Here is a 6,000-nt window from a genome sequence, read left to right as displayed (position 1 = left end):
TATCCTGGTAAATTTCTTCTGCACTCTCCAATGCTTCCACAGCCTTCTTATAGTGAGGTGACCAGAACTGAACACAATATTCCAAATGTGGTCTCACCATCTTCTGGTATAGTTGCAGCATAACCCCATGGCTCTTAAACTCAACCCCCCTGTTAATAAACGCCAGCATACTATAAGCCTTCTTCACAGCTCTATCCACTTGAGTGGCGACCTTCAGAGATCTGTGGGTATTAACCCCAAGATCTCTTTGTTCCTCCACATTCCTCAGAAACCTGCCATTGACCCTCTAATTCACATTCAAGTTTGTCCTACCAAAATGAATCACCTCACAGTTACCAGGGTTAAAACAATTTGGTAATATGGGAACTGTCAGCAGAATGGGTGTCATTCCTGTTTTAACATAGAACATAGAACATAGAACACTACAGCACAAACAGGCCCTTTGGCCCACGAGTTGCGCCGATCACATCAACACCTACCAACCTACAGACCTATCTATAACCCTCAATCTCATTAAACCCCATATACTCATCCAGAAGTCTTTTAAAAGACCCCAGCGAGTTCGCCTCCACCACCACTGACGGCAGCCGATTCCATTCACTCACCACCCTCTGAGTGAAAAACTTACCCCTAACATCACTTCTGAACTTCCCTCCCCACACCTTAAATCTGTGTCCTCTCGTAGCAACCATTTCAACCTGGGGAAATAGCCTCTGAGAGTCCACCCTATCCATTCCTCTCAACATTTTGTAAACTGCTATCAGGTCGCCTCTCAACCTTCGTCTCTCCAGGGAAAAGAGTCCCAGCTCCCTCAACCTAACTTCATAAGGCATGCCTCCCAGTCCAGGCAACATCCTTGTAAATCTCCTCTGTACCCTCTCAATAGCTTCTACATCTTTCCTATAGTGAGGCGACCAGAACTGCGCACAATACTCTAAATGAGGCCTGACAAGGGTCTTATAAAGTCGCAGCATTACCTCCCGACTCCTAAACTCAATCCCTCGATTAATGAAGGCCAGTACACCATACGCCTTCTTGACCACCTCCTCCACCTGCGAGGCCGATTTAAGAGTCCTGTGGACCCGGGCCCCAAGATCCTTCTGCTCTTCAACACTACTCAGACTTCTGCCCTTGATAGTGTACTCGTTCATCCCGTTGGTTCTGCCAAAATGGACGACTACACATTTATCCACGTTGAAGTCCATCTGCCACTTCTCCGCCCAGTCCTGCATCCTATCTATGTCCTGCTGCAACTTTTGCCATCCTTCCAGATCATCCACAACACCACCGACCTTCGTGTCATCAGCGAACTTACTTACCCATCCCTCGACTTCCTCATCTAGGTCATTTATGAAAATGACAAACAACAAGGGTCCCAGAACAGATCCTTGAGGCACTCCGCTGGTGACTGACCTCCATTCAGAAAAAGCCCCATCCACAACCACTCTCTGCCTTCTGCAGGCAAGCCAGTTCTGGATCCACAAGGCCAAAGGCCCTTGGATCCCATGCCCTCTCACCTTCTCAAGAAGTCTTGCATGGGGGACCTTATCAAACGCCTTGCTGAAGTCCATGTACACTACGTCCATGGCACTTCCTTCGTCAATGTGTTCAGTCACATTATCGAAGAACTCAACTAGGCTTGTAAGGCACGACCTGCCCTTGACAAATCCATGCTGACTATTCCTGATCATGTCAAACCTCTCCAAATGTTCGTAAATCTTGTCCCTCAGAAGCCTCTCCATCAGCTTACCAACCACTGAGGTCAGACTCACCGGTCGGTAATTTCCCGGGCTATCTCTGTTCCCTTTCTTGAAAATAGGAACTACATCCACAATCCTCCAATCCTCCGGAACCTCTCCCGTCTCCATTGACGACGCAAAGATCATCGCCGGGGCTCTGCAATCTCTTCCCTCGCCTCCCACAGTATCCTGGGGTACATCCCATCTGGTCCCGGCGACTTATCTACCTTGATAGAATTCAAAAGTTCCAAAACATCCTCCTCCTTAATATTCACGTACTCAATCTTTTCCATCTGTTGCAAATCCATAACAAAATCTCCCAGATCGGCTTCCACTGTGAATACTGAGGCGAAGTACTCGTTAAGCACCTCCGCCATTTCTTCTGGTTCCACACAAACCTTTCCCCCCTCACCTTTTATAGGTCCTATCCCTTCTCTCCTTATCCTTTTACCTTTCACATATTTATAGAAGGCCTTGGGATTCTCCTTAATCTTACCCGCCAAGGTCTTCTCATGACACCTTCTGGCTCTCCTAATTTCCCTTTTAAGTTCCTTCCTACAGTCCTTATACTCCTCAAGATCTTTAACCTCTCCTAATTCCCTGAACCTCTTGTACCCTTGTCATGCAATCTTATGACCTTACATCGAAATACAGGTAGGATGAGGTTGTAAGATTCCACTCTTAGAATTTGTTTAGGAAGATTCTGCTCGGAATGTTGGGCAGTGTTGGACTCGTCACTAGGCTGTAAGTTTGTGGGCCACAGACTGTTAGTAGTTTCAACTTTTGTTTTTCCTCCACTATGATCTCATTAGCTACAAAGAAGTAATGCAGCTTTTCAATTTACTGCCCAACTTCTGGGTCAAAAAACTCAATTTTTCCAATTAAAGGCATTTTTGCATGGCAATTGTGCTAGTCTCTTCATAGCTTCAACGCTCACTCTCCTCTGCTTTTAACAGCTCTCTGCGATCTCCCAATAACTAACAAAGTTTCTCCTCATCGCTCCCTCTGGCTCCAACTGAAGTTCTTCCCAATCCCAGGACGCCCTTTCTCCCAATTGGCTCAGCTTCCCGCATAGCCTCTCCACAGGATCCAGCCTGATCATGAGGCCATCAAAGCCCTTTAACAGAGCCACGTTACCACAGACATTCTCAAGCAGATATATTTACAATATGTAGTACATTGTGGGGAGAAAAACTATTATGTTTCAGAGAAATATTATTAAATTATAATTGACACTAATGTAACAAATTAATCCTTGAATATTCAGCACAATAGATTATATCTTTCAAGCTAGACACAGATATTTCCTTCAAAATCTGATCGATACATTGTTAAAGGGACTTCAATGATGTGAAGATATCTAAAATATATTAAGGAAAGAGACTCAATCGATTAAAATTATTAAACACGCACAAAAATGGACACAAAGGTAGAAACAACTGAGCAAAATAAAAATTCCAAATAATACAAAATATGCAAACAGAAATCTTGCAGAAGTACTCTAAAACTCTCCACCTGGCAAAACGTATCAGCATAACTGAACTGATGCTGGCATTTGTATTTACAAGTTGAGCTCTAGAAGATCACCTCTATATTAGTGAAGTTGCTCAGTGTTTCTGCTGCTCCACCCAGGATGTCTCATGTGCATTTCCTGGTCAACTAGCTTTGTAAAAGATGCAGGGGAGCACTGTAATCATCAGCTGGAGATTCTTCTTTTTTCCAATTCCCCTCCCTCTTTTTAATTACATAAAACCCATTTATACCCCTCGCCAGTTCCAGAGAAGAGCCATATTGAACTTGAAATGCTGAGTTGAATTTTATGGCCTGTCATGCTAGGGGTGGGGCTGGAAAATGCGGCAAGCCATTCAGCAGTGGGTCTGGAAAATCCTGCTGGCAGAAAATTCCACTTGTTCTCTCTGTTTCTGTCTCCACAGATGCTGCCACCTTCTGAGTTTTTCAGCTCTTCTTATCTTTATTTCAGATTTCCAGAAATCCACAGCATTTTCCTATTCATTGTTATTCTGGTGAACTTGGAGGAGCATTCCTGTTCCCCCAATTCACACTGAAAATGTTACATTTACTATTTTGATAGCTGTTCTCCTGAACCATTTGAAAAAATCTGGGTCCATCCAGTTGTCCATCATAATTGTAATTGTAGCTCTATTGGTGCCACAGGCCTCTGATTCACACATTAATGGGCTGACTGCTGGAAGCAAGCATGCCAGCTGCCCAGTGGGAGACCCCTTTCAGGATGTTAGTGGTCAGAGCACTGGTATAAATCATGTAAAGCTAGAACCATAAATCAGTGCTGCACAGGACACAACTTAAGTCTGCTCTGGCTCTTTTGTAGAGTGGTCCAGTTAGTCCCACTCATCAATTCTTACCTCCATGCAAGAGGGTCAGCCATGATCATATCAAATGGTGGAGCAGGCTCGAAGTGCCAAATGTCCCACTCCTCCTAGTTTCTATGTTTCCTGCTGCTTTTTTGCATTGTGGGAGAAGTTAAAATACACCCCCTCAACTCTTGGAGATTAATTTAGATTTTGCTTGTTAACCCAAAACCATTTTTGCCAGACATGAATCCTTTACACTTTCAAACGTGTTTCCAAGAAGGCACAGTACACATTTGCTACTATTATAATAGTGCCTTCTTTCTGCAAGTATTCCATATTTATAAATGAAATGTTCTGGTTTGTAGAAAGATTTTTGCTGTGAGGCAGTTCTCTTTCTTCTCCCTTATCGGGAAAACTGTTGTCTCCAGCCAAAGTCTGACAGCACAGAGAGGGACCACCTTGTTCAAAGTGCCAATGGGCTTGCAGTAGAAATTCACATCACATCTCAGTTTCCATAGCAACAGTAGTCTTTCCCAGAATGAGCTGTATCATCTGACTGATGTCATAGCAGCATGCAGCAGGTCAAAGGAGGCACCTCCTAGCACATCCTTCCAGACACGAACAAACCTAAGGAAAGATGATATAAAGGGAAATGGTAAGTTCTTTGCCATTATATTTTCTTCTTAAAAATAACAATTGGTGATTGTGTCAGACTTCAAAAATAAACTCCAGTGTACTGTGCTGGGAACGCCTACACAAATTTTTTTCTTTGTTTGGTATTATTCAGATCTTGTGAGGGAGGCTGCCGCATCGATACACTGTAGTCTGCAGATGGGAATAAGATGAAGGCCTAGATTCTTGATGCAGACTCGAGCCTTTTCAATTTGTTTCTTTTAACTCTATTGGAAAATTTATCTGAGCTGACTCGACAAATCCTATAAAATGTTAAAATTGTTGTGCAATCTAACACTGCCTGATTAATGCCACAGATAATTATAGTGCTTTTTCATACTCTTATAATATCATATATTGTTCATCCTGGGGAGCAGTGATACAGCCTTAACCTTTCCACGTACCAAAAACCTGAATATTTCATTGCGAGTGTCGTCAATAGTTGTAAATTCATCCTGCAGCTAGTGGCACAATTCTGATTTAGTTATAGCCTGAAACTGGCCTTCCATGAAATTAATGTTACAATAGTTGAGGCAAATTAAGGTAGTGTGAAAATATGTTGAGGTGATGAAAAATGGATAAGAGCAATAATCTTGAGATTAAAAATTCTCATTATAGTTCTTTCCTGAACTGTCTATATTAAAATGTCTACAAAAAGAAATATTGTGAGATTATTACATGTATGTGCAAAATCTGAAACTGCGTTTTTGTGGACATATCTTTATTTTAATATTCAATGTGATAAAAAAACACGTTAGATTTAAAATAGTGATAATTTGAGAAACATAAGACATTCAGTGTGTTTTATGAACTGCTGATAAAGACTTCAGAGTAAACATGCATTTTATAGGCCTTTGGGTCTTGTCTGGCTGAGGCAGGAGAGGAAACTCGAGTGCTTTCATTTTCTCTTTCACTGGTTCCTTCTGTTTTAAGATGAAATTTTTAGTCAGCCTGACCATAAGTCATTGCAATCAGACCTCAGACTATCAGACATATGTGTCCAAAAAAAAACGTGGAAAAGATGGATTTTGTTTTTAAAAATGTTTTAATGTGTGTTGTGTGTGCCAATGGGTGGTGCTTACTTGCAAGTCTGCTTGGTTATAAATAATGTAGGAATAGTAATTTAAGGGAGCTGGCCACAGTCTCAGACTGTGGCTGTGATGCAGTTGCTGCCGTGAAGAGCGAGCTGTCTGAGTCGACAGCTGAGGCACTGTGCTGCAGATGCAGCCTCTAACGTAACCACTAGGGACCTGGTG

At 42.5% G+C, this 6,000-nt stretch overlaps 1 protein-coding gene across 8 annotated transcripts in view; it reads left to right on the top strand.

The window, feature by feature from the left end:
- Positions 1 to 4,639: 4,639 nt before the first annotated feature.
- Positions 4,640 to 6,000, top strand: part of akap6 (A kinase (PRKA) anchor protein 6) — a 503,941-nt gene continuing 502,580 nt past the window's right edge. For 7 of the 8 annotated variants that reach the window (XM_080202863.1, XM_080202861.1, XM_080202864.1 and 4 more), the window contains exon 1: positions 4,653 to 4,727. The gene's annotated coding sequence lies outside the window, so the exon portion shown is untranslated. Of the gene's footprint in view, positions 4,728 to 6,000 lie in introns of all 8 variants that reach the window. The other variant, XM_080202862.1, reaches the window with a different exon arrangement.

The sequence above is a fragment of the Carcharhinus amblyrhynchos genome, chromosome 14, assembly GCF_965287045.1.
Source record: "Carcharhinus amblyrhynchos chromosome 14, sCarAmb.v2.hapA, whole genome shotgun sequence".
Lineage (NCBI taxonomy): Eukaryota > Metazoa > Chordata > Chondrichthyes > Carcharhiniformes > Carcharhinidae > Carcharhinus > Carcharhinus amblyrhynchos.
This window is presented reverse-complemented; position numbering and strand designations above follow the sequence as displayed.